Raw genomic sequence first — 11,935 nt, forward strand, 5'->3', positions numbered from 1 at the left:
CTTGATTGAAATAAACAAACAAACAAACAAAAGTTCTAAATGACATTATTGGGGCAATCGGGAAATTTGAATATGGGCTATGAATAAAATAATATTATTCTGTCAAAACTTTCTTGGGTGTGTTAACAAAATTGTGATTATGTAGGTAAACATCCTTGTATTTAGGCAATACAGGCTGAAGAAGTGTCTTGATATCTCCAAATTAATGTCAAATGGTTCATAAAATGTATATATATATGTATGTGCTATGTAGCATTATATATATGTATACACACAGAGAGAGAACAAATGTGGCAAAATGTTAACAAGTGTTTAATCTTCATGAAGGGTATATGGGTTTCTATTGTACTATTCTTTCAACTTTTCTGTAGGTTTGACTCTTTTAAAATAAAAAGTTGCAGGAAACAAAATCAATGTACAAAAATCATTAGCATTTCTATATGATGGCCAATAATGATCTAGCCATGAAAGAAAAGAAGGCAATCCCATTTACAATAGTTACAAAAATAAAATATGTAGGAATAATTTCAAACAAAGAGGTGAAAGATCTCTACAAGGAAAGCTACAAACACCGATAAAAGAAATTGAAGATGACATAGACAAATGGAAAAGAAAAACCCCATGCTTATGGGTTGGAAGAATTAATCTAGTTAAAATGACCACATTGCCCAAAGCTATCTATAGATTCGATGCAGTCCTTATCAAAATACCAACATAATTCTTCACAGAATTAGAAAAAACAATCCTAAAATTCATACAAAACAAAAAAAAGAGCCCAAGTAGCCAAAACAATCCTGAGCAAAAAGAAAGCTGGAAGCATCACACATTACCTGACTTGAAAATATATTGCAAGGCTATCATAACCAAAACAGCATGGTGTTGGTAAAAAAAACAGACACACATACCAATGGAACAGCATAGGGAACTCAGAAGTAAAGCCACATACACAGTCAACTGATTTTTGACAAAGCCAGCAAGAACTTACCTGAGGAAAGGACACTTTCTTCAACAGTGCTGGGAAAAATGAATAACCATATGCAGAATGAAATTGGACCCCTATCTCTTACCATATACAAAAATCAACTCAAAATGGATTAAACATAAGACTTGAAACTATAAAAACACTACAAGAAAACCTATGGAAAACTCTCCTGGACATTGATCTAGACAAAAAATTTATGACTAAGACCTCAAACGCACAGGCAACAAAAACAAAAATAGGCAAATTAAACTAAAAATCTTCTGCACAGTGAAAGAAACAATCAATAGAGTGGAGAAACAACCTGTTGAATGTGAGAAAATATTGTGAACTATTCATCTAATGGGGACTTAATAACCAGAATATACCAAGAACTCAGATAATAGGAAAACAACAAATATTCCCACTAAAAAATGGGAAAAGGACATGAATAGATATTTCTTAAAAGAAAACATACAAACAGCCAACAGGTATATGAAAAAATACTCTACATCACTAATCATCAGATAAATGCAGATCAAAACCACAATGAGATATCATCTTACCCCAGTCAGAATGGCTACTACTAAAAAGACAAAAAATAAGAGATGTTGGTGAGGATGCAGAGAAAAGGAACTTTTTTTTTTTTTTTTTTTTTGAGACGGAGTCTTGCTCTGTCGCCCAGGCTGGAGTGCGGTGGTGAGATCTGAGCTCGCTGCAACCTCCACCTCCTGGGTTCAGGTGATTCTCCTACCTCAGCCTCCTCAGTAGCTGGGACTACAGGTGTGTGCCACCACGCCTGGCTAATTTTTGTATTTTTAGTAGAGACAGGGTTTCACCATATTGGCCAGGCTGGTCTCGAACTCCTGACCTCATGATCCACCTGCCTAGGCCTCCCAAAGTGCTGGGATTACAGGCATAGCCACCGCGCCCGGCCAGGAACTCTTATACATTGTTGGTGGGAATGTAAACTAGTATAGCCACTATGGAAAACAGTATGGAGATTTCTCAAAAAACTAAAAATAGAATTACCATTTGATCTAGCAGTCCCATGTATCTACCCAAAGGAAAAGAAATCAATATATCAAAGGGATACCTGCACTCCTATGTTTACTGCAACACTATTCACAATAGCAAAGATATAGAATCAACCTAAATGTCCATCAACAGATGAATGGATAAAGAAAATGTGGTACATATACACAATTGAATACTATATGGTTATACAAAAGAATGAAATCGTGTCATTTTCAGCAACATCGATGGAACTGGAAGTCGTATCTTAAGTAAAAATAAGCCAGGCACAAAAAGACAAATATTGAATGTTCTCACTTATATGTGGGAACTAAAAAACTTGATCATATGGAGATAGAGAGTGGTCAGACAGATAACAGAGACTGGGAAGGGTGAGTCGGGAGTAGGGAGGAGGATGAAAAAAAGTGGGTTAAAGGGTACAAATATACAGTAAGACAGAAAGAATAAATAAGGTGTTTGACAGCACATTAGGTTGACTATACTTAACAAAAATATATTGTACTTGGGTTATGGACACCCTAAATACTATACATGTTACATTATATACATGTAACAAAATTTCACATATACCCCATCAACTTGTACAAAAAAAAAATTTTTAATTATGAACTTCCATTTCTTTTTTTTTCATTTCTATTTTTAGTTTAGTCTCCATACAGACTGTCAAAAAATGCCGATGCCAACTATATTTCAAGCCATCATGGCGGGGTATTGGGAAAAGTTTTCAATTAGCAATAATCACTCCTTAGACAAATCTCACTGGCTATGATGTTGCCACTGCACAAAACTGAACTTCTATTTCTTTAGAGTGGAAAAAAATTACAAAATTTTCAGTTTAATTTGGAATTCACTATCAAACATAATAAATACATATACCTTTTGACCTAGTAATTCCACCTCTAGGAATTTATCTGACATATGTTCAATGTTATTCATTGCAGCATTGTTAGATAATAGCAAAAGACTGGAAGCAATATGTTTCCTTCAATAGGGGGCTGGCAAAATGAAATAGAATAAAAAACAAAGAAGCTCTTTGTAGACTAATATGAAGTCATTTCCAAGATACAGTGTTAGGTTAAAAAAAAAAAAAAAAAAAAAAAGTAAGGTACATAACAATACCTATAGTATTGTATTTGATAGAATAAATGGCCCCAGCTCTTCCCCTCCCTAAGCCCATACACCCTGCAATGTGACTTTGCAGCTCCTCACATTCCTTGAATCCAGGCTAGCTAGCCTGTGGGTTGCTTTGGTCGACAGAATAAGACAGTAGTTATGTTGTGCCAGAACCAAGTCTAGGCCTCCAGAGGCCTTCTGTGCTTCTGTTCTTGTGGAGTCCTGACACTACGATGAGAACAAGCCCAGACTAGACTGCTTATGGGTAAGAGACCTCATGAAGTAGAGCTGAACAAGACCAGCTGAAGCCATTCTAGACCAACCAATCCCCAACTGACCCATCAACTAACCAGCCACAATGATCTGAGCCTGGCCCTGAATAGTAAATACTCCCAGGTACCCATAGGCTCATGAGAAAAAAACGAATAATTGTTTTAAGCCGCTTAGGTTTTTGAGGGGAAAAGGAGAGGGAGGTCATGTAGTAATCGCTCATACAAATATGCTACCATTTGTGTAAAATTTCAGAAAAAAAAAGACTATATAGATGGATTTGTTTACATATGCAAACTTTCTCCGTAAGGATGCACAAGAAACTGAAAACACAATTGCTCTGGGGCAAAGGAGCTATGGCAGCTAGGGGATGAAAGTGGGAGGCAGACGTTTTGTACCTTTTGAATTCTGAAGCACATTAATGTACTGCCAATGGATGAATGAATAAAACCTGTTCCTTTTTACTCAAATCTTTTCAGAACCCCTAAATTATCCCTGGGATCAGGGGAAAGGGAACTCTCAAATCCTATTGATGAGATTATAAATTGGTACAATCTTGATGGGGTGGTAGTAGGGCTTTAAGCAATGCCTATAACAATATGTAAATATATATGCAATGTACACACTATCTCTGTTAGAACCTGCCAGAAGCTGGTAACACTGGTTGCTTCTGAGAAAGGATCTGATGGAACTGGAGGTCAAGGGTTAAGAGGAAAACTGACTTTTCCCTATATGTCCTTTTTATTTGCTATTTCATTTTTTTACATTGAACTTGTCTTACCTTTCCAAAAAGAAAATAATAAAACGCACATGCCGTCTGACCCAACAATTTATCACTTCTAAGAATCTCTCCTGAAGAAATACATGCAGAAGCAGACAAATTTAAATGAATAACAACATTTACTTGTGTATACTAATAAATTATAAAGAACCTCAATGATCATTTGAGGGTTAAATTATGGAATATTCATACAATCGCTAAAAATGAACCCATAAACCATCACCTACCTCAGTGCAGAGCATTCGAGAATTTTTGAAGCGCCCTCTAATGCCCACTTCCAGTCATCCACTCTATGAATGATCACAAACGCAATCAACCCAAGTAACCATCACCCAGGTCCACAGAAAACATTCCAGAACTCTCGAGGTGCCCCACAATACCTACTTCCAGTCATTCACTCTATGAATGCTGAAAAAGTGAACCTAAGCAAACATCAGTCAGGTCACATAGAACATTCCAAAACTGTTGAGGCGCCCCCAAATGACCACTTCTAGTCATTCACTCTATGAATGATCACAAACTGAATCAACCCAAGTAACCATCACCCAGGTCCATAGAGAACATTCCAGAACTCTTGAGTTGCTCCCTACTGCTCATTTTCAGCCATTTACTCTGCAGGAATTATCACAAATGAATAAACCCATGTAACCATCACCCAGGTCACACAGAACATTCCCCCAGAATATCTAGTTTGTGATAATTCATCAACCTGTACACTTTTTTGTATATACATTACATTTCAATAAAAAATTTAAAATACGCATGTGCATCTATTACAAATATGTTCACCTATGTATAGAAAAAGATAACTAGGGCCAGGCGCGGTGGCTCACACCTGTAATCCCAGCACTGTGGACTTTGGGAGGCTGAGGCGGGAGGATCACAAGGTCAGGAGTTCAAGACCAGCCTGGCCAACATGGTAAAACCCCGTCTCTACTAAAAATACAAAAATTAGCCGAGCACAGTGGCAGGCGCCTGTAATCCCAGCTACTCGGGAGGCAGGAGAATCACTTGAAGCTGGGCAGCAGGGGTTGTGGTGAGCCGAGATCACGCCACTGCACTCCAGCCTGGGCGACAGAGTGAGGCACTATCTCAAAAAAAGAAAAAAAGAAAGAAAAAAAAAGAAAGAAAAGAAAAGAAAAAGATAATTAGGTACACAAATCAAACTATTACATTATAGATGAAAAGGCTGGAGGGGGAGTATTTTTTACTTTGCATACTTCTATGAGGTTTCAACTTCTTATAATAAGCTTTTCTCCTCCATAATTCAAAAATAAATACAAATGAATAAAGATGAAAAAACAAAGAAATTAAACCACTGTTATGAGATGTTAATTTTGTCTCTGAGGTAGAAATACACATGATGAAGATTACAAATTCTAGAATTCTTAACCCCTCACCTACAACAGCCACAGCCCCTCTTCCCTTCTTCCTCCCCACAACCCACAGGTCTCTGAGGGAGATGGATGCTTAGAGGGCAGATTCAAAGTGCTAGGGCTTTCACCCCAGACTACTTCAGTAGTCATCAGGGGAACTAGACTAAAAATTCCTTTTGGCCAAAGAAGGCAGGCCTCAGTGATCCAGACTAGAAGCTTCTTTCTCTGAGGGCTGCATGCTGACAGTAGCTCTGGAGTTCTAACCACTTTTTTAGTCAGAAGAGATAGGTAAGCAAACCAGGCCTGAAGTGCTCTTTAGCCCCACTTTACCTCAGCCACACTCCAGTTCCCCCTAGAAGCTGAAGGAGAGAGGTTCCTGACCTCTCTTACCACACCTCACAGAAGAAGAAAAGTGCAGAATAGGCTGGGCGCGATGGCTCACGCCTGAAATCCCAGCACTTTGGGAGGCCGAGGGAGGGAGATCACCTGAGGTGAAGAGTTCGAGACCAACCTGGCTAACATGGTGAAACCCTGTCTCTACTAAAAATACAAAAATCAGCCGGGCATGGTGGCGGGTGCTTGTAATCCCAGCTACTCAGGAGGCTGAGGCAGGAGAATTGCTTGAACCCGGGAGGCGGAGGTTGCAGTGAGCCGAGACGGCGCCGCTGCACTCCAGCCCGGGCAACAAGAAAGAAACTCCGAAAAAAAAAAAAAAAAGAAAGAGAAAAGAAAAGGGAAAGGAAAAGTGCAGAATCCCAAAAAAGAGGAAATCTATAAAGAACCCGGCAAGAGCATTCCACACAGATTCCACAGCTTCTAACTTCTTCATACAGACAGTTCCACACACCACTGTGACCCAATACTTTCCTGGATCAAAGTAATTATGTATATTTTAAGATTTGGGTCATATCTGGCTATGGATCATTCGTACTATCATTTACTCAAGATGTATTTAAATTATGTCACTTTTCCTTTACTATACGACTTGCCAAGTTTACTGTAATAAAAAGCTTCCTATCACTATAATAAATGGAACATCAGTATCACATGCCACAAACAGAAGGTACATATTAGGTATATATTAATAAAGATTACCAAAGGGTGGCACTCCTTGACAGACTCCTCGTGCAAGTTTTCCTCGGGAATGTCTGGAAGACAAGAAGCTTCACCCTCCTCCTAGAGGTGAGAGTGTGTGGTTAACACTTCCCCGGAGATTTACTTTCAGCTTCTCCTATAGGGTCATTCCCTAGTGATTTTCTTTCAGCTTCTCCTATAGGTTAACACTCCCTGTGGTTTTCTTTCAGCTCCCTCTATAGGTGAGAGTGACTTTCTTTTACTCCCTCTATAGGTTAGAGCGTGGGGTTACCTTGTTCAACAAAATTTTATTGAGTGACTATTCTGTTTCAGATAGGATAACGTGGGGTTACTTAGTTTAACAAAATTTTATTGAGTGACTGTTCTATTTCAGATAGGACAGCGTGGGGTTACTTAGTTCAACAAAATTTTATTGAGTGACTGTTCTATTTCAGATAGGATAGTGTGGGGTTACTTAGTTCAACAAAATTTTATTAAGTGACTGTTCTATTTCCGATAGGATAGCAAGGGGTTACTTAGTTCAACAGAATTTTATTGAGTGACTATTCCATTTCGGACAGGATGCTAGCTGCTGAGGATACAGAAGGAAAACGGGAGAGTTTGTATTATGATTGAGCAAGGGTTGGGAAAGAAAAGAAGGGAAAAAAGGAAGTTGGCAGATGGACATAGACTATAACATACCCTCCTGTCTCCATCTCCTAAGCCCCCGCTTATTTAAGCCACTGCAATTCAACTTTGGCTCCTTCAACCTCACTAACAGTACACTAATGAGAGCCTCCAGAGGATCTTCTAATTTTAAGATCTAATGGGAAAATTTCAGTCCTCATTTCAATTGACTCTGTAGACCACTCCCTCCTTATGGTTCACTGATATTGTTAGCTGCTTCATCTAGGCCATCCCTTATCTTCAGTCGGCCTCTTTTTTTTTTTTTTTTTAGATAGAGTCTCACTCTGTCGCCAGGCTGGAGTGAGGTGGCGCAATCTCGGCTCACTGCAACCTCTGCTTCCCGGGTTCAAGCAATTCTCCTGCCTCAGCCTCCTGAGTAGCTGGGACTACAGGCGCACACCACCACGCCAAGCTAATCTTTGTATTTTTAATAGAGACAGGGTTTCACCATGTTGGCCAGGATGGTCTCGATCTCTTGACCTCGTGATCCGTCAGCTCTTAAATGCTGATGATTGTCGGGATTTTGTCCCTAACCTTCTTGTCTGGATGATCTCCCTGTTTACATCTACAGCTATAACTTCCACCTACATAAGCTAAAGACTCCCAAATCCCCAAAGAACAAGTAAGGTCTGTTTTCCTCTCCAGCCTCATCTCCTATATTAGCAAATTACTAGCATTTCTGTAATGGTGCTTTAGTGCTCTTCTCACCTGTATCTTATTTCCCTCTACCTAACTCCTTGACTCATGCCAAGTTTGTTCTTCAAGATTCAGCCTTAGTGTTCCCTCTTCTGGGAAGCATCGGGGGAGGGGGGGTGTTCGCCCTTGATGCTCCCCAACACACTCTATCAGTGCTTCCAGTAATCAGTGTACCTGACTATTCTGCTCTACTGCTCTCCTTGAAGGCATGCTTTTTTTTTATTTTATTTTTTGAGACGGAGTCTCACTCTGTTGCCCAGGCTGGAGTGCAGTGGCATGATCTTGGCTCACTGCAACCTCCGCCTCCTGGGTTCCAACAATTCTCCTGCCTCAGCCTCCTGAGTAGCTGGGACTACAGGGGCATGCCACCACACCGAGCTAATTTTTGTATTTTTAGTAGTGACAGGGTTTCGCCATGTTGGCCAGGCTGGTCTCAAACTCCTGACCTCAGGTGATCCACCTACCTTGGCCTCCCAAAGTGCTGGGATTACAGGCATGAGACACTGTGCCCGGCCAAAGGCATGAAATTAATCTGCATTTACAGTTCACAGCACAGGGCTCAATAAATATTTGTTAAATTGATGAATGTAAGAAATTCCCAAGCTGTGAACAGTCAAGCACAGAAGATAAGGAGCTTGTGGTGGTTGGGGTGGGTGTGAACCAGGGATATTTAAAACTTGAGGACTTAGCTCCTCTTTCCTTCCTTCCATCCAGGCAGCCAAGACTGGCAGACCATCAGGGTCAGAGCCAAGGAGATGGATGGGGCTGAGGAGGCAGGCTGGGTAGCCAGCTGGCAGGGTAGGAAATTGGTTACACACAGGAGAAAGGAGTAATTACACTGAGATAAACACTGGAATAAACCCTGTGGTACTGAATTGGAATCAGAGGTATAGTTTGAACTCAGAGGTATTGTTTGAACTAAACAAATATAGATGTGTATATACATTTACATGGCATATATACACGTGTGTTTTTCTCTGTGCTCTGAGGCCTTTAAACAATGATGCCCCAATAGCAATAATATACCTAGTTCCCCAACTTGATTTTTAAACACTGTTCTCTATTAAAAGGAATCAAGGGGCTACTTAGAGAAATGGCTGATCCCAGTGGCTGGGGCAAGGAAAGTATGAATCTGGGACATCTTGAGTCAGAAAAGTAAAAAACTGCTCAGAAACTGATAGGGATTTGTCCAAAGGACACAGGGACGAGTTGGAGGGGCCCTCATTTTCCAAATCTGAGGCAACTTGAATATCAAAACAATCATGGTAATGAATTAAAACTCACTAACTAAAACGGGTGTCCATGAGTCCACACTGATGCAAAGTGGTGGAGGAGAGTGTGTTCTTCTTTACAGTAGAATGTCAACTAACAAATTAATGATGGAATTAGAGCCAGCATTAGGTAGTCATCATGATACTATCAGGCAGCCATCATAATACCATCAGACAAGAAAGATCAATGAATGCTAAAACTAGGGGGTCAAAGTTTAATGAGGAAACAGGATATTTGTAGTCTCAAAGTACACAAAATACTTTAATTTCAATGGGAAAAAGACAATAGACACCACCTTATCCAAGGGATCAAGGTTATCACTAGTAACAGGACAAAGTAACACCATGTGCCTCCTCCAGAAGAAACAGGGGTCTCTCCCCTACTGAAGTAGTCTGAATAAAATCTGTCTTGCTAACTATGTCTGGTATTGTTCCTCCTTGACAAGGGCAAGAAGATATATCTCAGAAACAGAATGAAGTCACGCTGAAGAATTACATGCAAGGAATGAAAGTAAGCAACAAGTCAAGGTTAACTCCTGGGTTCTTGGCTTGAGTAGCTGAGTGGGTGAGGGTGTCAATTACTAAGATAAGAAAGTCTCCTCCTCCTCTAGAAGAAAAAAAACGATCTCTTCCCTTTTGCCAAAAACGGCATTATCACAACTATAGGCAAAAACTGAATGGGTCTGTAGATTAGAGGCAGTTTAAAAAAATCTTTCTATTTAAAAAAATATATAGATACAGGGTCTTGCTGTGTTGCCCAGGCTGGTCTCAAACTCATGGACTTAAGCGATCCTCTCACCTCAGCCTCCCAAAATGCTGGGATCACATGTGCGAGCCACTAATAAATGGCAGTTTTGTGTCAGTTAATTTTCTGATTTTGATAGTTACAATGTGGTTATGTAGAATGTCTTTGTCTTTTAAGAAATTTACGCTGAAGCATGTAAGGGCAATGGGGCATTGTAACTACAATTCATTCTCAGATGATTCATAAAAAAAATGTGTGTGTGTGTATATATATATATATACACATCCCCCCCACACAGAGAGACACAGGGAGAAGCAGAATGATAGTGCATATATAGGAGAGAGACAGACAGACAAAGCAAATGTGATTAAATGTTAACAATTGAGGAAACTGGGTGAAGGATATATAGGAGTTATTTGAGCTACTCTTGCAAATTTTTTGTAAGTTTGAAATTATTTCAAATTTCAAAATGTAAAGTTGTTTTTCTTTTTGTTTGTTTTTTTGAGAGAGTCTTGCTCTGTCACCCAGGCTGGAGTGCAGTGGTGCGATCTCAGCTCACTGCAACCTCTGCCTTCCAGGTTCAAGCGTCAGCCTCCCAAGTAGCTGGGATTACAGGCGCATGCCACCATACCCAGCTAATTTTTGTAATTTTAGTAGACAAGGATTTGCCACGTTGCCCAGGCTGGTCTCAAACTCCTGGCCTGAAGCAATCCACCCGCTTTGGCCTCCCCAAGTGCTGGGATTGCATGTGTGAGCCACTGCGCCCGGCCCAAAATGTATTTTAAAATAAAGTAGTTCATGTATTTCTTAAAAACTGAAGATAGGGCCAGGCGTGGTGGCTCGTGCCTGTAATCCCAGCACCTTGGGAGGCCGAGGCAGGTAGATCACCTGAGGTCAGGAGTTTGAGACCAGCCTGGCCAATATGATGAAACCCCATCTCTACTAAAAAATACAAAAACTAGCCAAGCGTAGTGGCGGGGGCCTGTACTCCCAGCTACTCAGGAGGCTGAAGCAGGAAGAATTGCTTGAATCCAGGAGGCAGAGGTTGCAGTGGGCCAAGATTGTGCCACTGCACTCCAGCCTGGGCAACAAGAGCAAAACTTTGCCTCAAAAAAAAAATAAAAAAAAATAAGGCCGGGCGCGGTGGCTCAAGCCTGTAATCCCAGCACTTTGGGAGGCCGAGACGGGCGGATCACGAGGTCAGGAGATCGAGACCATCCTGGCTAACACGGTGAAACCCCGTCTCTACTAAAAATACAAAAAAACTAGCCGGGCGAGGTGGTGGGCGCCTGTAGTCCCAGCTACTCGGGAGGCTGAGGCAGGAGAATGGCATAAACCTGGGAGACAGAGCTTGCAGTGAGCTGAGATCCGGCCACTGGACTCCAGCCCGGGTGACAGAGCGAGACTCCGTCTCAAAAAAAAAAAAAAATAAAAATAAAAATAGAAAAGAAACTGAAGATAAAACTTAATAATCTGAATCATACATAAAAGGCTTTTTGCCTGTTTTTGTTTTTGTTTTTTTGTTTTTTGTTTAAGACGGAGTCTCGCTCTGTCACCAGGCTGGAGTGTAGTGGCACAATCTTGGCTCACTGCAACCTCAGCCTCCTGGATTCAAGCGATTCTCCTGCCTCAGCCTCCTGAGTAGCTGGGACTACAGGTGCACGCCACCATGCCCAGCTAATTTTTGTATTTTTAGTAGAGACGGGGTTTCACCATGTTGGCCAGGATGGTCTTGATCTCTTGACCTCGTGATCTGCTCACCTCGGCCTCCCAAAGTGCTGGGATTACAGACGTGAGCCACCGTGCCCGGACCTTTCTGTCTGTTTATTCACCCCAATCTTGTTCTAAAAATAATTTATAGAGGCTTATCAATATGTAAAAAATTTAACAAGATAAACTAAATTGAAAACGAGGAAGAAAGATGTATGA

At 40.7% G+C, this 11,935-nt stretch overlaps 1 non-coding gene across 1 annotated transcript; it reads right to left on the reverse strand.

Annotated features, from left to right (window-relative positions):
- Window positions 1-2,641: 2,641 nt before the first annotated feature.
- On the reverse strand, window positions 2,642-2,782 carry LOC116272317. The gene has a single exon (XR_004181021.1). It is a non-coding gene; the product is annotated as a U4 spliceosomal RNA (small nuclear RNA).
- Between the last annotated feature and the right edge of the window lie 9,153 nt (window positions 2,783-11,935).

Source organism: Papio anubis, chromosome X (genome assembly GCF_008728515.1).
Source record: "Papio anubis isolate 15944 chromosome X, Panubis1.0, whole genome shotgun sequence".
NCBI lineage: Eukaryota > Metazoa > Chordata > Mammalia > Primates > Cercopithecidae > Papio > Papio anubis.